The following is a 21,621-nucleotide window of genomic DNA, read 5'->3' as shown; positions in this document are numbered from 1 at the left end:
TTGGAGAGGATGTGGAGAAAGGGGAACCCTCCTGTGCTGTTGTCTGGAATATAAACCCGGGCAATCACTACAGAAAATAGTGCAGGGTTTTCTTAAAAACCTGAAAATAGGGTTGCCACTTGATCCATCAGTCCCACTCCTGGGCATGTGTCTAGAGAAAACTCTAATTCAGAAAGATACATGCACTCCCCTATGTTCATAGCTGCACCACTTACAAAAGCCAAGAGGTGGAGGCAACTTAAATGTCCATCAGCAGACAAATAGATAAAGATTTGGTACATGTATACAATGGAGTATTTACTCAGCCATAAAAAAAGAATGAACTATTGTTTGCAGCAACGTGGCTGGACCTACTGATTATCATACTAAGTGAAGTAAGTCAAAGGCAAATATCATATGATATCGCTTATATGTGGAATCTAAAATATGATACAAATGAAGTTATTTACAAAACAGAAACAGACTCACAGACATAGGAAACAAATTTATGGTTACCAGAGGGGAAAGGGCTGGGGAGGGATAAGTTTGGAGTTTGGGATTAGCAGATACAAACTATTCTATATAAAAGAGATAAACAAAAAGGCCCTACAGTATAGCACAGGGAACTATATTTAATATCTTATAATAAATAATGGAAAAGAATATGAAAAAATATATATGTAGGTATACACAAGAGTATACATACATATACATATATAAACTGAATCACTTTGCTGTTTACCAGAAACTAGAACAACATTGTAAACTGTATTTCAATTATAAAAAAAAAAACAGACAAATCTTCCCCTGTCTTCATCTTGCCAAGTGTGTGTTTGGGCAGCTTCCTTGAAATTGCCCAGCATTATGTACCTTATATGAAGGTATAGCTGTCAGATCTACTTAAAACTTATACCTGCAACTTCTCAAGACACTTAGGTATCAAACTGAGGACAAGTTAATTATACCTTCTATTCTCAGTTAGGTGTCTGTACACAAAAGTGTGGTTATTTTGAGCTTAAGGAAGCTGAATTTCTTCATTTGCTCAATGGACAGAAGACAGTAACCAACTATTCTCACAACTGTTGGAAATGAGGCTAGGAATGTAAATTGTCATGTGAGGAATTGCAGGTAATTATACAGAAAATGTCCCATGGGAAAAATGTACTGGAACCATCTACCCAGGGACGGTTTGGCATCTCCATTACTAGGAAGAGTTTTAAAATATCACAAAAACCCATTAATCAAGATGGTTAGTTAGAAACCAGACTGGCAACAAGGGGAACAAGACAGACTTTTAGTTTTCTCTCCTTCTTTTTAGAGAACTATAATTAAGGCATGTTTGTGTTACTATATACACATCTAGAACTTGCATGAAATATCCTGTTTACAAAAACAGGATGAACCATCCTTATTTGCAGAACACTGAACCAAACCCAGATATAATTTTTTTTTCTTCACTAAAGCAAAAGTTTTAAATAAGACATTTACTGAAGCAGACTGATCCACAGTCGTACTCATTTAAAACTTTTGATTCAAATATCAACATCTTCTGAGTTCAACCTAAACTGAGCTAATATTTAAATGTATGTGAAACTCTCCCATGTGTTACTTACAGATTCTTTATATTATGTATGATGTCTTTACATGATCTGGACACTATCTTAAATGATATCTCTAGCATGGCTAAAGATAAAATTTGTTTTATAGAAACACAGGATAGGGCCTCCCTGGTGACTCAGTGGTGAGGAATCTGCCTGCCAATGCAGGAGATGCGGGTTCCATCCCTGGTCTGGGAAGATTCCACATGCTGCGGAGCAACTAAGCCCCTATACCACAACTATTGAGCCTGTGCTCCATAACAAGAGAATCCAACACAATGAGAAGCCCACACACTGCAACTCGAGACTACCCTCACTTGCCGCAACTAGAGAAGAGCCCATGTAGCAATGAAGCCCCAACACAGCCAAAAATAAATAAATATTTTTAAATACATAAGATAATTAATACATTCAAATCCATGTTAAACTAACCATCATGGTCTAGTGATCCTAGAAGTCTAAGGATATATTATAGGTCAACTGATCTAGAGATTTATAATGGTTAGCCCCCAACTCTTGGCACTAGTGGTAAGGAATCCACCTGCCAATGCAAGAGACACAGGAGACAAGGGTTAGATCCCTGGGTTGGGAAGATCCCCTGGAGAAGGAAATGATAATCCACTCCAGTACTCTTGCCTGGAAAATTCCACAGACAGAGGAGCCTGGTGGGCTACAGTCCATGCGGTTGCAAAAGAGTTGGGCATGACTGAGCACACACACACACAGCCCCAGCTCAGCATCTACCTTCCTTAATGTGGTTTAAGGTATTGTATTAGAGATGCTAATCTCCCCCAACCACTTTCTCATAAAGAAAACCTGACTCACTCCCAACCCTAGCTGCCAGAGTTGTCCATTGCAAACTCACCCTGAAGCACAGCTGGTTGGACCAGTCCAAAGCATACCCCCAAGGCACAGAGGTGCTCCAGGGCCAGACTGAGCCACCAACCCCTCCCTCTCTCACTCCTTTTGATCTAAGAAACACAGCAGCCAAGTTAGAGGGCAGCTGAAACACACTGACAATGGAGCCCGGATATCACTGTCCACACAGTGCTGCTGCTGATGGCCCTGGGCAGCCCTGGGGCCTGAGTTCTGGGGACATAATTTTCTTTCTTTTTTGAATAATTATTTATTCATATGTTTGTTTTTGGCTGTGTTGGGTCTTTGTTGCTGCACAGGTTTTTCTCTAGCTGCAGCCAGTGGGGTCTACCCTCTAGTTGCCGTGCACAGGCTTCTCATTGCGGTTCCTTCTCTTGCTGCAACTGCATGGGCTGTGGGGCACCCGGGCTTCAGTAGTTTTGGCGTGTGGACTCGGTAGTTGCAGCTTCCAGGCTCTAGAGCACAGGCTCAATAGTCAAGGTGCATGGGCTTGGTTGCTTCATATGTGGGGCCTTCCCAGACTATGGATCAAACCCATGTCTTCTGCATTGGCAAGTGGCTTCTTTACCACTGAGTCACCAGGGATGCCCACAATTTTCTCTCAGTTTCTAGGAAAGTTGTGGGTTTCTAGTAAACACTTACCCCAGGTACTGTAAAATAGTTTCTGTTCCTCACCTTTCAGGTGCTCTCTTGGCTCCCTTGCTTTCTCACACCTCTTCCTATGCCCTTGGGTGATAGAATCAGAGGAAGGATCCCCGTCCTGTTTCAGAAGCAAAGAAAACAACAGAGCCACAGAAGCAGTGTCTGATCACACATGTAAACAGTGAGGCCTCCTAAAGGAAGACAAGCCATGAAACGAGATGTGGGAGGCTTTAGAACCAAGCGTGGGAGCCATGGCGGTACTTTGGAAGCCTGTTATTCTACGGTGCCATCTGCACGATGTGGGGCAGGCTTGATGGATTAAAGAGGCACTTCTCACACTTAAATGAGCACAGTAATCACCCAGGGATCATGGTAAAGTGCAGGTTATGATTCAGTAAGTCTAGGGGAGAGTCTGTGTTTCTAACAAGCTCCCATGTGATGCCAAAATGTGCCTAGGGACCACATATAAGTAACACAGGTGTAAAAAGAACTGAGCAGGACTGAATCGTGTAGCAACAGTAAAATAAACAGTAAATAACAATAAGCAATAAAATAGCAACAATACAACATAAATAAGTAAAAGGAAATAACCATAAACAACAATAAAAGGATCCCCATATCATCAAATGGTGACAGCAAACAAAGAGATCTCAAGATGATGGAACTTTTGGACCCACAGACTCCCCATACTCCACACATAGCATGTGTGACTTTTGATACAGTGTTGGTCACTCCTTAGGCTGAGCTAGAAGCCAGCTGTGCAGTTACTGATAGAGACTGGATCCAGTGTATTCTGCGAGATAGGAAGGCAAGGATCAGAGTGTGGTGCTTGGCACTGTGCTGCTGCTGTTGTTCAGTCACTGTGTATCTGACTCTGCGACCCCATGGACCGCAGCACGCCAGGCTTCCCTGTCCATCACCACTCCCTGAGTTTGCTCAAACTCATGTCCATTGAGTCGGTGATGCTGTCCAGCCATCTCATCATCTGTCATCCCCTTCTCCTCTTGCCCTTAGTCTTTCCCAGCATCAGGGTCTTTTCCAATGAGTCGGCTCTTCCTATCAGGTGGCCAAAGTATTGGAGCTTCAGCACCAGTCCTTCCAGTGAATATTCAAAGTTGATTTCCTTTGGGATTGTCTGGTTTGATCACTTTGCTCTCCAAGGGACTCTCAAGAATCTTCTCAAGCACTACAGTTCAAAACCATCAATTCTTCGGTGCTCAGCCTTCTTTATGGTCCAATTCTCACATCTGTATGTGACTACTGGAAAACCATAGATTTGATTATACAGACCTTTGTTGCAAAGTGATGTCTCTGCTTTTTAATGTGCTGTCTAGGTTTGCCATAACTTTTCTTCCAAGGAGCAAGCGTCTTTTAATTTCATGGCTTCAGTCATTGTCCACATTGATTTGGGATCCCAAGAATATGAAATCTGACACTGTTTCCACTTTTCCCCCATCTATTTGCCATGAAGTGACAGGACCAGAGGCCATGATCTTCGTTTTTTGAATGTTGAGTTTTAAACCAGCTTTTTCATTCTCCTCTTTGACCTTCATCAAGAGGCTCTTCAGTTCCTCTTCATTTTCTGCCATTAGGGTGATGTCATCTGCATATCTGAGGTTGTTGATATTTTTCCTGGCATTCTTGATTCTAGCTTATGTTTCATCCAGCCTAGCATTTTGCATAATGTACTCTGCATATATAGTTAAATAAGCAGCCCTTGACTGCGCACTGTGCACAGAAGACAAATGCAGGCCCTTCTGAATATATAGCTGCTATGTGAAAATTAAACTTGGGTTATACTAAATCTATGCTATTTAAGAAATAAGTTGCAAAGTGTCCTTTACTCTCCCTTTTCTGCTGACCATAACTAGCTACATATCTACTCGTAACAGAGATTCCTCCTTCTTTCATCAGTCCATCTGGTTACATTATTGAAAGAAAACAGAGCCCACTGGTACTGGCCAGTGGAGCTCTGTGGTAGAAAGGGCAGCTCAGGGCTGGAAAGTTGAGTTCTTGCTACTCAAAGTCCTTCTGTTGTGTGCTGCTGAGGAGGAAGGGGAAATGAGTTTGGTTCCAACTCAATCCTTGACCACGGAAGTGCAGACTTTAAGTCTGGGAAGCCTTCTTTTTATTTAAAACACACTGTTGTAGGTTTCAGTGCTTTTGGCCATGCAGATATTATGAAGCTCCCAATTTAGTTATGGTTCAGGTAACCTAAAGTAAACTGAAAAGCCAGCTGGGGGGAGTTCTGTGCTTTACTGGGAGAATGCCATATGATGAATTTCCTTTTCCAAAGTGCACTCTGGGCTGCCTTTCTTCAGTGACTTCTCAGTTAATTGTCAGCTTTAACCCTTTTTCAGCTGCTCAGTTAAGTAAGCTTCTGATTCAAGAGGGTAAACTGTCTTTATATTTTTATATCCTTCACATCTACCTGCCTCCAGAGGAAGGTAAACAGATAAAATTATTTTTTAAATATGACTATAAAATAATGAGACAAATTTAAAAATAAAAAAGGTCAGCACCAGCAGTGATAGGTCATGTTGAGAGCATGTTCCCTTGATAAATGTAAAGAGAGTGGCACTTACCTTTGCAGTCTCTATCCTCCAAATCCATAACTCAACCGATTCATGAGAAAAACATCAGATAAATCCCAAATGAGGAACATTCTATGAAATACCTGACCAGGACTCCGTAAAGTCATCAAAAGTAAGGAAAGTCTGAGAAACAAATGTAGCCAAGGGGAGCCTAAGGAGACCTATCTCTGGATGCAATCCTGAAATGGAGAGAGGTCATTAGGGAAACACTCAGAAAGTTTGAATAAAGTATACACTTTAGTTTAAAATGCTGTATAAATAATGATTCATAAACTGTAACAAATGTACCATACTAATCTAAGATATAATAGGAGAAATTGAGTGTGGGCTAGTATATGGGAGTTTTCTGTACCACCTTCACAATTTCTCTGTAAATCTAAAACTGTTCTATAGTGAAAAGTTTTGCTTTCTTTTCTAAAAAGAGCATGCTGGCTGCTGTATGCAAATTATACTCTAGGGCATGAAAGTGGAACCAGGTTTTAATATCCCCTATGTTCTTAGAAACCAGCTTTCTCTATATTTTAAAAAGAAATTGCAGCTATAAGACAGAAGAGTTCGTACTCGTATTTCCAATTCAAATTCAAGACTACAGAGCTTTTACATAATCTCCACCTCAGGCTAATTGGAGCATTGTTCCCTACAGAACTAGGCAAAGCCTTCTGAATTCTGATATTTGTGGAGCCCCCATAAGAAGTGACAAGTCTGTGCCTAAGCTCCAGATGAATCCTGACTCATATCAGTAACCTGACCCATATCAATTTCTTAATTTCCTTGGAAATGAGTGGATAACCAAGAACTATGAGTCATCTAAGGAATGCCTTCAACATGAAAGAAAGGGACCAAGAAAAACAGGGGAAAATGTGTAACAGTTGAAGGGATATATAATTTGAGAAACAAGAGATAACTTAGAGGAAAAATAATTACTACCCTTAGAGACATTTAAGAAGATTTTACATCATTAAAACCCAACAGAATGCTATGAAAGAAGAATGGAGAAAAATGAAAAAGTTATTAGATAAGACTGCTAAATAAAGAGTTAAGTAAAAGAGTTCAAAAATAAAACTAGAGTTACCTCACAAAAAGAAATATTAAAAAAACAGATGGAAAATATAAGAAAATAGATAACATCTCTAGGATATCAGTCTAGGACACATGACATCAGACGAACAGGAGACCAAAAAGAAAAGAGAGAAAATAGAGGGGAAGAAATGATCAAATTAAAAATGTAAGAGAACTTCTCAGACCTGAAGGAAAGAGGTATTCATATTTCAAGGATCTACCGAGTGCCTAGCACAATAAAATAAAAAACATTCACAACAAATTATGAAATCTCAGAACATTGAGTTTAAAGAGAAGATCTGAAAATTTCCCAGAAAGAAGCTTCTAGAGGTCATGTACAAAGAAAAAAAAAATCACACTGGCCTCAAAATTCCTCATTAAGTTAGAAGATAATGGAAAAAGATCTCAAAAATTTTGACCAAAAATAATTTTCACTGATCACTGAAGATCCAGGCAAACTACCAATCAAATGGAAAGCTAGAATAAAATTTTAAACAAAGGCTTGGGAATTTCTATCCCATGGTACTTGTATTCCAGAACAAAAATAAATAAAAGGGGAGCCAAGGAGGAGAAGGATGCACTGAGACCTCAAATGGACCCAGAGATGCCTTAATAAACAAACACAGGAATAAGGATTGTAACTGTGGAATAGCAAGGAATGTTGATCCTAGAACCAGTATTCAGTCAGTCAGTTCAGTTGCTCAGGCATGTCCAACCCTTTGCAACCCCATGGACTGCAGCACGCTGGGCTTCCCTGTCCATCACCAACTCTCGGAGCCTGTTAAAACTCATGTCCATTGAGTCAGTGATGCCATCCAACCATGTCATCCTCTGTCCTCCCCTTCTCCTCCCACCTTCAATCTTTCCCAGCATAGGGTCTTTTCCCATGAGCCAGCTGTTCATATCAGGTGACCAAAGTATTGGAGTTTCAGCTCAGCATCAGTCCTTCCAATGAATATCCAGGACTGATTTCCTTTAGGATGGACTGGTTTGATCTCCTTGCTGTCCAGGGACTCTCAAGAGTCTTATCCAACACCACAGTTCAAAAGCATCAATTCTTTGGTGCTCAGCTTTCTTTATAGTCCAACTCTCACATCCATATATAACTACTGGAAAAACCATAGCTTTGACCAGACAGACCTTTGTTGGCAAAGTAATGTCTCTGCTTTTTAATATGCTGCCTAGGGTGGTCATAGCTTTTCTCCCAAGTAGCCAGTGTCTTTTAATTTCATGGCTGCAGTCACCATCTGCAGTGATTTTGGAGCCCAAAAATATAAAGTCTGTCCCTGTTTCCATTGTTTCCCCATCTATTTGCCATGAAGTGATAGGACCAGATATCAGGATCTTAGCTTTCTGAATGTTGGGTTTTAAGTCAACTTTTTCACTCCAGTATTTTATCTAAACCAGTATTAAGTCTAGATAAAATGGACAGGCACTCCCTGCTCCCCTTGTATACAGAGGGAGGACCCGAAGTTTTAAGGTCCCCTGACCAAGCAGATTCCTTATTCCACAAGTCCTATGACCAATGAACTTTAAACTTGCATAAGAAACAAGCAACTCTGAGGTGGGAGTGGGGAGGGGTTCATTTACACCATTGTGTGTCCTTAAGCCTATATCCTAAGGGCCTCCTTTGAAAGGACACTAAACTGATGCAAAGTGATTTTGTCTATTCCAAGTTGTCGTCTTTCCAGGCCTTGAACCTGGTCTGTTCTTTGTGGTCTCTACCCTACATGAGGCCTGGTCAACAGTGAATCCAACCCAGGAAAGAAATGAAGGGAAATCCCAGTAAGACAGCTGTGTAGCAGGCCTAAGAACAGGGAGTCCAGTTTTTAAGAGCAAATGAAGAATTCCAGGAGAGAGGGACCTTCGGGAAAATGAGGATCCATGGGATTTAATGTGATCTCTGAGAGTATAGAATTGCTTACAGGATAATAAAGAACACTCCCTATGAGGAAAAGTACAAATAGTACAGTAATTATAGGTAACATTTGTGTGTATGTGTGCTCAGCTGTGTCTGACTTTTTGCAACCCCATGGACTGTAGCCTGCCAGGCTCCTCTGTCCGTGGAATTTTCCAGGCAAAAATACTGGAGTGGGTTGCCATTTCCTTCTCCAGGGGATCTTCCTGACACAAGGATCGAACCCTTGTTTCCTGGGTCTCCTGTATTGGCAGGTGGATTCTTCACCACTAACGCCAAGACCAGGCACTATTCTAAACACTTTACTTTTATTAGCTTTCTAATTTTCATAACAGTTCAGACACGGGCACTATTATTATTCCCATTTTAGAGATGATAGAACTGAGGTAAAGGTTAAAAAGAACTTGGCCAAAGCCCATAGTTAGTTAATGACAAGCCAGCATCAAACTGTGGCAGGCTGGCTCCAGCCCCTGCGCACTGGAATTAACTGCCTGAGATCAGAAGCACAATTATCATGTCTGAGCCAGTTGTGCTGTGAACAACATTTACCTAAATAAGACAATGAAAGCACTGCTGATTGATTTTCATCTTTTAGTATCAGCTGCAGCATAACCCTAAATGTGTCACCAGGTAACATGCAAAATGAAAGTACAAGTGGCAAAGTCAGGAAATGGAAAAGTAGGTCAGAAGAGACGAGGAAAAAGGTAGGGTGCTCTTTCCTCATCATACAGAAGAGGGGGTTGAGAGCTACCATCTGTAATTGCATTAATTTGTCGGCTCTCCTGAAACTGTAATGTCAGGGGAGACCTCATCTAGCTTGCTCATCGCTGTGTTCCCAGCCCCTGCAAGAGTACAAGGCACATATCAGACATCCAGTATCTATTTCTGGAATGATAGATGGAGGAAAGACAGACAGGAGGAGAGAGAGAGAGAAAGAAAGAAGGGAGAAAATGATGGGGAGGGAGTGAAGTTTACTTGACAATAGTTTATTTAAATTTACAAAGGTAACTGATACAGGAAATAAAAATAGTGATATAATTTTATTGGGAGAGGCTGGTGTGCTATTGAAAGTCATCTAAATCCTTAACAAAAAGTCAATAAACTGTATCTATATTTAATAACTTAGGAAACAGTGATCTAGGCATATTATTAAGAGAGATGTAGATAAAACAAAGAGCACTAAAAATAAGAAAATGTATGTGTTTAAAATAGCTTTTTTTAGATGGAGGGTGGGAGTATTGAATGATGGAACAAGACACTCTTGATATTATAAGTCCATCCATATTTTTTTTTTGTCTCTGTGAAGGTAATTATTCTGATTTAAAACAAAATTTAGCAACAAATATAGCCACAATATTTGGGACTCTTCACGTCACTTTTCATATTAGTTTGACTTTGATAAATCAATTCTATGAAGTGTTTTCAGGTAATTTTAAAAAGATGTAGCTCTCTGCCTGTCCAAAATCAACCCTATAGCCCTCCGCTCTGGTAACATTTCCACATCAATGAACCTCTCTCTCATCTTCAACCGTATTCTTTTCTCCTGACTTGTTTTTTCAACTCGTGAAACCAAAATTTTAACAACTCTCTCCCCACACCCCTTTCCCTTCACCTATGACTCTATCTGCGACTCTCTTCTCCTTCCAAGCTGAGCTTGAATAGTTATGTCACTGTCTCCTTCCTTGCCTTCCACAGGGCTCTGGTCAACGCTTTGCTGTCCGTGCTGATTTTCCCCTAAATTTACTCTCATGAAAGTTGCCAGACCTTCTAGTTGTCAGATCCAGGGGACAGTTCGGGGTCCTTTGCTTTCTTGACCTCTCTGGAGCATGTGATACCACAGCTCCCAGTCTCCCTAATGGGACTCTCTTCTGTTCACGTCTGTTCTTCTATTTTGTAGCTCTGTGTTCTCCGTGTTCTCTCTCTCCAAACACTGTACTTGCCTTTTATGGGCTCCATGGCCTGACATATATAACATGGCGGCCAATTCTGTACCTCTCACCATGACCTAGTCCTATGAAGTGGTCAACCTACTGTCTTACCTGATCACCAATCTAAGTTTCATTTGCGCATTTTGGCTCTAGAAGATAGGTTTGGGGGTGGCTGTGTGCTTAAAGCTCTCTCTTCTTAAAACTACTCCCACTCTTAACGCCTCCTGATAGATGAATATATGCAATTGATTTGATGACAGGAACCTAACTTTGAACCCCAATTAAGTGAAATGTCATTGCCCTCCAAAAATTCTGTTCTCATTTATAAACTTGTTACAAAAATTGTGCTCAGTTATTATATTTTAAATTTCCCCATTAAAAACGTGTTTTCTCACCTGCTTTATATATTTTAAAAAAAAAGGAAAATCAAGCTGTATCAAGTGACCTAGCCCTGTGGTCACAGCTGATAGCACCGAAGGCAGACCATCAGACCCAATATGGGCTAATCAAATTCCTTTCCTGGGATTGCTGCTATAACAAGGCAAAGACTGAGTCTGGGGCAAGCTTAGATCATGAGTAAAATGCACAGTGAAGTCAGAGGTTGTCAAAAAGTTAAGAGCAGGATTCTAGAACCAAACTGCCAAGGTTCTTACTTCAGCTTCACACACTAACTGGGTGACCTGCAGAAGCTACATCAACTCTTTCTTAATTTATTTGACCTAACTTAATTGTATTTCTGCTTCAGGCTCTTCATAAGTGCTTATTAATAATGAGGATTATAGTTAGCATTTTAGGAGTTACAGTGAAGTTCTCCATCTTGGTGCTTCGAAGACACATTTTAAGATAAAACTTGAGGGAAAATTCATCTTTAATAAATGAAATTATGCATCTGTGGAAATAGCAGACCTTGGATCCTCTTCTGAGGAGCCAGTGTGGGTTTTAACATTTTTTGGTGTCAATGGGGATGTTACATGCTCAGGCTGCTCTGCAGACAACTCTGGAGCTGGCAAAATGCTAATAGCAAAAGTAATCATAGCAACTAATTCTTTTATGCCTATTTTGCTCTCACCACAACTATGAGGTTGGCACTATTACCCCACTTTACAAATGATGCAACTGAGGCACAGAGAAATAAGTAACTTTCCCAAGGTCACAGAATTAGCAAGTGGTGAGACTGAAATGAGAACCCTGGATTTTTTGGCTCTGAAATCTCTACTGCTAAGTCTTAAGCAGCAGTCTGTCCCACAAGTCAATACGTAGTATAAGGTTAATTCTCTCAAGGTTCAGAGCATATTGCCAAGGTGTGCTGTTTTGGAGACATGGGTCTCAGTCTTAATCTGGAGAGTCTTCCTGAAATAGAGAAAGTGAGAAAGGTAGTTAAGTTTAAATATGTTTTAATGGCCATGAGGAAGATCCCACAAGAATGTGAATAAGTCCATTCCTACTTCTAGACCAGTAATGCCGTGTGTGTGTGTGTGTGTGTGTGTGTGTGTAGCATGTGCTCATGCTATGGTAATAAGCAGAGAGTGGTAACTTTAAATTCCAAGATCAGCTAATGTATTAGTTGGAATACTGGCTAAACTGATATAACAATGAAACCTTAAAATATAGTCACTTAAGAGAGGATTTCCCTCTCACATAAAGTCCAGATATACACGGTACAGATCCGGTAGGAATGCTTCGCTTGGCTTGCCTGTGCTGTGTCTGCCACCCTCTTAACATATGGCTTTCATTGCTGGGTTCACCATCTCTCAGACAGCAGAAATGAAGAAAGAAAGTGGAATTCATAGCCAGTTCTTTTAAAGGCAAGACCCAGTAGTGATGTACTTTAATTCTGCTCAGACTCTATTGGCCCACTTGTCACATGACCATACCTGAGAGAAGGGAGGCTGAGAAATGGAGTTTTAGCAGGTTGGATGGCTAAATGCCAAACTAAAAAGATCTTTGGAGATATTTCAGAATCTACCACAATTATTACTTTATTTAATGGTCTTCTAATAATCACAGCAAGATCTACTTACCTAGTTAATTCTTCTTATGATTAATATTCGAGAAGAAAACATGTTGATTTTAAGACAAGTAAAAATGACGTAGCTGAATATAGGGTTTAGGGTTTTCATTTTTATTGGAGGACCTTTAAGTGTGGAGCATATCTTTGGCTGCTTCTCTGCAATTCAGTGATTTTTTTTCTTGTGCTTCCCTGGCTGCTGTTTCTCTTTGGCTCCACAGTTGCTGGCTCTTCTTTCTGCCAGGGCTCTCCAGCCATGTGGATCCAGCTGGAGGGAAAAACAGCAGGCAGATCCAGGGGAAAACTTTAGAACCTTACAAGAGGTTTTGATTAAAGTTTGGAAGGAAGTATTCATTCCTTCACAGAAGACCTCTATTTTTATTTTTTATCCTTCTACTAATTTCTCATTGGATATTCCTTCATTCCTTAATTTTATGTCCATTTTTAGGGTGCCTGTTTCCTCTCTATGGTCATTTTCACGGTCTCAATCACCCAGTCATTTGGGGTCTTTTTTTTTTCAGTTTCACATTCCTTCATCCATTCTTTCTGCTAATTTATTCATTCATTATACATTTTCCCACAGCTTTGGTTACCAGGATTAATTTTCTTAATATTCCCTTCCATTTCCTCATTTCCTTGCCCATAAAATGAACATTTCTAATTTACTGTGGAATCTTTTCTCTCCTTCACTACTTTGTTCCCCATCTCATTTGTTACATTTCCTCACTCCTCATCCATTTTTTGTCTCATTTTCCCATTACTTCACTCATTCATGTCACTTTTCTCCCATTTGCTTCTTCCTGTAATTAATTCTCATGTACCTTTTTTGCTGTTTGCTCATTTTATACTTTCTTTCCCTGCAATCTTGAGCCTAAATTCCTTCTCCACCTATCTCTGCATTCTACTATCCATTCTCTCAGCTTTTTATTCACACCATCTGTAGTATAGCCATAAAGTGATGTCATGAATTATACTTTTAAAAAAAGCGTTAAGGGTGAGACTTATTTCTCAGCCGACTGCGGCATCCCCTCTTCCTCAGCCCTGTCCTTGCCCTTTGCTGGGTGAATCGTGTCCAGGCTGCCTCCTGAATGGATCACAGTCTGTCCACCTGCCCCATCCCACTACTGGTGCCTTCTGTTCCATATCAGCTTTGGTTTTCTCCAAAGCAGACCCTGAAGCAAAGATTTGTATACACATAGTTCCGTGGTTTTTCTTTGTTCAGTTTGGTCTTTGTTTTGTTTTGGTAGTAGGAAAGTGAGACAAGGGAGAAAGAAAATAGTAAAAGGTGTATTGATGAGCAGGTTACCACTGGGGGTATCAGAGTCGAATCCCACAGAGGACACTTTGACAAACTATGGGGAAGAGGCCAAATAACTACGCTCCTTTGCCCATCCTGAGTTGGTGAAGGTTGCTCCTGGGGCATTAGCTCTCCTGTGCTTCCATCTTGCCCCGGGAGCCTCCAACAGGCTCTCTGGAGAGAGCGCCCTCTGCTCTGCCCCCCGGGACCAGAGCTGTCAGCCTGCCCAGGATGGCCATCGGGCTGCTCCGAGGACCTGGCGAGGCCCTGGCAGCTTTGGCCACATCAGCCCATCAAAATTCCTCCCCACCGTGCTCTCCCCACTCTCTCTTCCCTTCATCCATTCCTCCCTACACTTCCAACTGTGCCAGAAAAGAGGAAAACCTGGCAGAACATTCACCAGACTATTAGCAGTGGTTATTTTGAAGGAAGCTATGCAGGTGGAAATTATACAGGATTTTTAATGCTCTATGTTATATATGTTCTTTTTATTAAGAAGAAAACATGTATATACGCTCTCCATCTCATTTTCTGTGCTCAGTATCTTTTGTATGTTTCCCCCTCTGTCAAATTCTGCATCCCCTCATCCATATGAAACCACCTAAGTGCTTCCTTTCCTGCCTTTTCCCACCTCTTACTGGATTCATTTTCTTTCTCTCAGATCACTCATTTGTGGCCTTGTCTGAGTTTTCTGTCTATAGCGCAGCTATGTCTTCCAGTTTCCTGATTAACTCTCTTCTGTTTGGGATCAGGTCTCCCTCCTGTTGTCTCCAGTCTGTCACTGTTCCCCTGCTCTCATGTAGAATTCAGGAACAGAGAGACAGCTTCAGAGAGCCCCACCCTGCCATGATCCCTCTGCAGTCAAACCTCATTTTCTCTCTCCTCCAAGATCTATACCTGCAGCAGCCCCTGGAAATCAGAAAGCCAGTTCTGAGCAGGAGGCCCAAGGACAGCTGTTGATCCTGAAAACAGTTTTAATTTGTCTCTGTCTCATTAGCTTAATGCTGATTCCAGCGGCCCCCACCTCCACCCTGGGCTGCTGACCAAGCTTGGTGACTTTTTTTTCCACGCAGCCTGAGGCTTATCAAGTCCAGAGACAAAGCTGACAGTTCAGGCAACCTTTCTTTGGTGACCCTGGCCCTTTGTGTCCACTGGCCAAGGACTTTCATTCATCTCTGGGCCTATAGAAATTAAAACAGAGAGGAGATCATCCCCATTGGCTGGCCTCTCTCTCTGTGAATCGACATAACAAGCAAAGTCGAATATATAAATGCTTATAGGGCAGGAACCATCTCTGAGTGTAGGGTTTGCTTTGATGACTGAGCTGGGAGAATTGTCCACTGCCAGGTGCTGCTGTGAATAGGAAAAAGTGAAAGTTGCTCAGTCATGTCCAACTCTTTATGACCCCATGGACTGTACCGTCCATGGAATTCTCCAGGCCAGAATACTGGAGTGGGTAGCCTTTCCCTTCTCCAGTGGATCTTCCCAACCCAGGGATCAAACCCAGGTCTCTTGTATTGCAGACCAGAGGCAAATCATCACAAGGTACTTTTAAAATTGACCCCAAAAAGTGATTTATAACTAAGGAAGACTCAAAGCTTGAAGACATGTTTTTCTTCCTGGTAAATGTTTTATGTTGTCACATTTGAAAATCAAAGGTTGTGTCTGGACTTGGTCAGGTTAAGAATCTTTTCGGGCAGAGTGCAGTAGGCAAATCTCTGACTAGTAATCTCCATTTCTTGGTATTTCATACACTGTGTCATAAACTTGACCTCATGTGTATTTACTGTATTTAATCTTAATGTCCCCAGAGAGTGAGCCATGATGACCCTGGAAAACCTGCTGAGCTGGGACAGACATGGGTAGTTTTGCCTGGACTCTATTTGCCTGGTATTCTAGGTGAAAGTGATCAGTTCTGGGTTTTAGGGAGGGACCCAGCTCCTGGATAGAGGTTGACAGGGAAACCCATTCCTGTTTAGACCACCTAATTAAGACAACAAGAACCTGGAACTCTTTATTTTCTCCAGCTCCTCCAGAGCCTTTAGCAGTCACTGTCCACTGCTAGGAGCCCTTCTTCTTCCCTCCTAGGCACCTATACTCCTCTTGCTGCCTCTAAGAGTACCACTCTGGGGAGCATCTCAACCATCTGTCCATTCAAACAGTGTTCATCAGGTGCCCACCACACATCATGAAGTGGGCTTTAAGGACCTGGAGAGGCATATGTATGGGCTCCCACCTTACAGGGACTCACAAAGCAGGAGAGACTGACCATACCAACAGGTAGGAAACCCAATCAAGGGAGGGATCTACCTTGTTTGGGATTCCAGAGCACAGTGCTGGGGGAATGCCAGGCCAAGGGTACAAGGGTTCAAGGAAACTCCAGAGTCTTTTCCAGAGTCTTCTCCCATAGCAGGTGATTTTTTTTAGTGATATAGCTCCCAGACAAGCTTCTAGCATCCTGAAGGCAGAGGTGTGTGTGCTCTGCTCACCAGAACACCCCCAGAGCCTGGCAGGCACCTGGCCCAGCAGCTAGCATGCAGTGGGTTTTTATGTGTATTAGTGAATAAATCAACGCGGTGGCCTTTGAGTTGAGCCTTAACAGACAAAAAAAGGAGCTAAGTAGGTGGCAAAGGGGATGGCATATTTATTAATTATTTTGCTTTATTTAAATTATTTATGGATTCTAATAGCTAATATAGTCACATAGTTCAAAAACCAAAGCACTATAAGACAGATATTAAAAGGCTCACTTTCATCCTTATCTCCATTTATTTCTTTCCCTATCCCATCATACCCCTCTCCTGCCCACTGTGAGTTACCATTTTTATTGAGATTTATATATTATTGCAGTATATCTTGTGCAAATAAAACTATAAACAAATATATTATCTTATTTTCTCCCCTTTCCTCACAAATGCTGGTATACTCAAAAACTGTTCTGCTCTTTTTTTTTTTTTTTTTAAACTCAACAATATATCCTGGAGATCTCTCCTGACAGTACATTGAGAAAGATCTCATTCTTCCTACAGCTACACTGTACTCCATGGTATGCTGCTGCTGCTGCTAAGTCGCTTCAGTTGTGTCCAGCTCTGTACGACCCCATAAATGGCAGCCCACCAGGCTCCCCCGTTCCTGGGATTCTCCAGGCAAGACTCCATGGTATAGATGTACCCTATTGGAAAGGTCAGTTAAGCATCCACTTGTGAGAAGTACTGCTTCTCCTCCTCTCTTCCTCTCCCATCTCTGTGTCAAAATCTGCCCCTCCTTTCTGAACACTGATCTCCTTTAATTTCATAAGCCAATTTGGCTGCCTAATTGAATAAGCCAATTACATCAGTGCATTCAAAAGATGAAAATTTGTTTATATGTATACTTTGCAAAACAGGCTTTGAGAGCAAATGTCCTATTTCAAAGACAGGTATGTGTGCGTGCTAAGTTGCGTGTCTGACTCTTTGCGACCCTATGACCATAGCCTGCCAGGCTGCTCTGTCCATGAGATTCTTCATGCAAGAATACTGGAGTGGGTTACCATGCCCTCCTCCAGGGGATCTTCCTGACCCAGGGATTGAATCTGTGTCTCCTGCATTGGCAGGCAGGTTCTTTACCACGAGGACCACCTGGAAAGCCCTATTTCAAAGACATTAACCTCCCAAGGAAATAAGCAGTGGAGCCCCTTGGCACAGGGACTGTCATGTCTGCAGGTCGTCATCTTCTTAAAAGGATCTCGCCTTGTGTTGAAGACACAGCAGGGGCTCAGCTCGCTGGCCAAGAAGAACTGATTCCCACGACCTGTACTGCTGGTTTCGCAGGCTGCTGCTGAGAGATCATTTGAGGCAGCCCCGTGCACACCCTTTCCGCCCACAGGTGTGACCCTGGCTGCTGTGAGGGTTGAGAGTGGGTGCCTTCTGTTCCATTCTACCCTGGTTATTTCAGATTGTCCGAAGAACTGTACCAATATCCCAAGTAAACCTGGCTTTCTCCCTTAACTAAAATCATTCTTAAAATTAAAGCAGATGATTTTAAAGGGAATAGCGTGTTTGATTTTCCCCTGCATTCTTTCCAGCCCAAGTGATGGGCTGCAGCCTATAAGATATGAAATCTGTGAGAAGGGTATAAGGCCAACATGTTTATGTTGGTGATTACTGTTGACTTGGTTTTGCTATTACTATTCTAGGCAGTTTCCCTGCTTTGTGCGATTGCTATTTTCAGCTATCTTTTATCTAGGGTTTCTCCTCTCTTAGCACTTTTTTTTTTTTTTCATTCCCACAGTTCAGGAGCTCAGGTATGTAGTTCTTTGTGCAGAAGGATGTGTGTGGGCTCTGTTTGTATGTGTGAAAAGACCAAACGTGGTTGGCTGCCAGTTTGTTTCGGGTGTTTGAATGATGATTGTGGATTGTTGCAAAACCAATCTCTCTGCAGCCTCTGGATGAATACAGGAAACAGCCAAAATGAACACACTGGCTGTGGGGCAGCTGCTCACTCACATCATTCACGAGTGGCTAGAAAGTGTCGATGATGGCTGGGCCGGAGGACAGTTGGAAGGTTATCAGCTACCCTCCCCCAAATCAGGGTGGGTTTTGCACCCATGTATTCTCACTGCAGAAGGACTGAAGTATGGTGGGCAACAGCAAAAAACAATTGTTGTTTCAAATACTGATGATGGAAACGCTCTTAAGGAGGACCTTTTGTTGTTCTTGATTGCCCACTTAGTTATGAAAAATGAGGCTCCCAAGCAAAATACAAAAGAAGAAATCAGAGCAAAGTGCTACATTGCTTTGGAAAGAAAAGAGAAAAAGAAGAAAGGTCATCCCAGGGATATCATGGTAGGGGGTGAGAGGGAGAGGAGGGCAGAGAAAGCCAAGGTCAGCAAGGCATCCTGGGAGTTGGGATGGCTGATGAATGGCTAACAGCCAATTGTGAGTTGTTGCCTGTACTGTAGTTCCTCTTTGTATTCCCTCCCAAAGCCATCTGTAAAATCTGCTGCAAACACAGCCTTGTATCAGTGGTACTATAGGGCCTGATGGCCAGAGGGGTGCCTTTCACTTGGGAGTTTTATGACCTATTTCAGGGAAGAAGGGCAAGGGGAGAGAAGTCAAGAGTGGTCTTCTTGTTTATGCTATTTGTTAAAAATTCCTTCAACTTAAAAAATATTTAATATGCTAAGGTACCATATTTTAGGATTGCATGTCCTGAATTCCAACAAAAGTAAGAAATGAAACTTTTATGTATACACATAGCTAAACTTACTTTCTGTTTCTGTTTGGAGTTCTGTTCATCTCAGTCATTCAGTATATCCAGGGTTGCATCTGAGCTGGGGGTGGAGGATGAGAAGAGAAAGGTGTATATACTGCCAAAGTCCCACTTGGGTCATTCTACCTTCTGCCCTTGGAGAGACATCCAGTTTCCCTCTGACCTTTGGTCATCAGTCACGTATGTTGAGAGTTGTTCTGCAGTTCCCCCTATAAACCCCTCCAGGTCCAGCTCTTTCTAAGCTCTCCAGTGTCCTCACAAGCTCAGGAAACCTTTTCTACTTCTGCAGCAGGATATCCTGTGGTTCTGCTTAAGATCTTTCACGACCTCTGGGCCACTCTTTGGTTCATGCAAACCAACCCATGTCTGCATCACACTGAGGATGAGATTCTTCAGACCCATCTCTTAGAGCAGACACACCTGGGAATGAGGCCACAGACCTGCCCTGCTATCAGCCCCCTCAATCCATCTGGAAGTTTTATTTCTTCATCCTAGTGGGGAGAGAAACAAATCCCCAAGTCTCCTAGCTTCGGAACCCCCACATTCTAAGCACTCCCCTCTTCTCCTCCAGTGGTGCAATTCTATGCTTCCTCTTGGGAATCCATACCCTTACATTATCAGATACTTTCTCAGACCTGCAGGGTCTGAACTTCTGAAATTCAAACAGGCTACTTTTGTACTGCTGGGCATTTCTTCCCTAAGGCAAAACTCAGGTGACAGTGTCACTGTTCCAAGCATCAGTACCGTCACTGGGAGTTAATTGAGTCACCTGGCAGGTTGCCTCTTGGAACACCTCAGTTCAAGGTCACAAAAGTTGTGCTCTCAGGATGCCACAGGCTCAGCTAGTGATGGGATGTATAGAAAGTATTTGAAATTCCACCTATTACCGAGAATGAGGAGGAATTCTTTTTTAATTGAAGCAGAAAGAATTTGACTTCTTCTAAAGTAATCCCCTTTTTGAGCATTCCTTGAGTAATCAGATGTCTTCTATCTTACAAACTTTTATTCAAATCAGAGATTCTGAAACTGAGGTTCATGAACTCCTTGAAATTACATGCAGAATTTTCTAGATGCCTTTTTTTCTGATGTAAGCATCCATGGGATTTTCTGAAAAACAGATTCTCCAAAGAATTTGTGACCCAGATAAGGTTAAGAACTGTTGCTATAAACCACAATCACAAATCTATTTCCCCTTGACTTTCATGAATCCCTTTTATTGAATTTTGAAGTTCACAAAATAAAGACCTACTCAAATGAAAAGGATTATTCTGTGCACTGAATTAAAGCCTTCAAAACCCAAACTTTAGGTCTGATATCCCTCCCCACAGGTTCATTTATAATGGCATTTTACAGTTTGGAGGGAAAGCTAGATGTGACATCTGTCATCTCTTGGTCTCAAGGGCTAGACGCATGTCTGCTTCTCTTCACTGTTCAGGGACATGCTTCCTGAGGCTAGACATCTCGGCTTCAGTCACAGTATGTGAGCAGCTGTGCTCCCCTGATTGAACCTCCATCAGCCCCCCTTAACATAGACCTTTGCAGAGCATAAAGCTCTTGGGTGTTCATTTTGTCATTTGACCCTTAACACAACTCTGTGGCAGTAATAAAGGCAGATATTCTTGAACCCACTTTATAGATGCAAAAGGGAAGCTTAGAGAGGATAAAGATTGGACACAGTCCTACTGGAGTTTATGCCAAACAAGGTGCCAACCACAATTCTTTCAAAAATTGCCTTTAATTAAAAAGCTATTACAAGACAGTTTTTTATGCTCTGTTTTGGACTTAATTGTCTTCCATCCAAAATTCATATGTTGCAGTCCCTCCCACCTTCTTTCCCATACCTGAAAATGTGACCTCATTTTGAAATAGTATTGTTACAGATGTAATTATTTAAGATGAGGTCGTACCAGAGTAGCGTGGGTTCCTGATCCAAAATAACTGGTGTCCTCATAAGAAGGGGAAACTTGGCCACAGACATGCCATGTAAAGATGAGGGCAGGGATCAGAGTGATGCTTCTACAAGCCAAGGAAGGACAAAATTGCCAGCAAACTAGCAGAAATTAGGCAAAGGCACAGAACAGATTTTCTCCTGAAACCCTCAGCAGGAATGAACCCTGACAATAACTTGACCTTGGATTTCTAGCCCCAGAACTGTGAGACAATAAATTTCTCTTGTTTAAACCACCCAGTTTGAGGAAGTTTATTGCATCAACTCTAGCAAACCAATATATGCTCTATTTCACAACTTTTAAAAGTTAAAGAAAAACATGACCCTTTATTTGGTATGAGATATTAAAACAACACAGAAATATGTGAAATAAAATGTGAAATCCCCACTCACCATACCAATACACTCACCCCCCACCAATGTAACATGTTTATATTAGATAATTATCCTCATGGAACTCTTTCTATGCATTTATATACATATTCATAGAGATTCCTATAGGTATCTTGGGGGCTTCCCTAGTG

General features: G+C 41.7%; 1 long non-coding RNA gene across 4 annotated transcripts in view; it reads left to right on the top strand.

Moving 5' to 3' along the window:
- Positions 1 to 21,621, top strand: part of LOC112586515 — a 91,250-nt gene that overhangs the window by 29,798 nt on the left and 39,831 nt on the right. For 2 of the 4 annotated variants that reach the window (XR_006552872.2, XR_006552870.2), the window contains exon 4: positions 16,929 to 17,082. The exons of 1 other annotated variant lie outside the window; for it this stretch is intronic. This is a non-coding gene — a long non-coding RNA (uncharacterized LOC112586515). Of the gene's footprint in view, positions 1 to 16,928; positions 17,083 to 17,491; positions 17,905 to 21,621 lie in introns of those variants that run through there. One more of the 4 variants, XR_006552874.2, reaches the window with a different exon arrangement.

Source organism: Bubalus bubalis, chromosome 8, assembly GCF_019923935.1.
Source record: "Bubalus bubalis isolate 160015118507 breed Murrah chromosome 8, NDDB_SH_1, whole genome shotgun sequence".
NCBI classification, from domain to species: Eukaryota; Metazoa; Chordata; class Mammalia; order Artiodactyla; family Bovidae; genus Bubalus; species Bubalus bubalis.
Note: the sequence above shows the minus strand (reverse complement) of the source record. Positions and strands in the feature narration are given on the sequence as shown.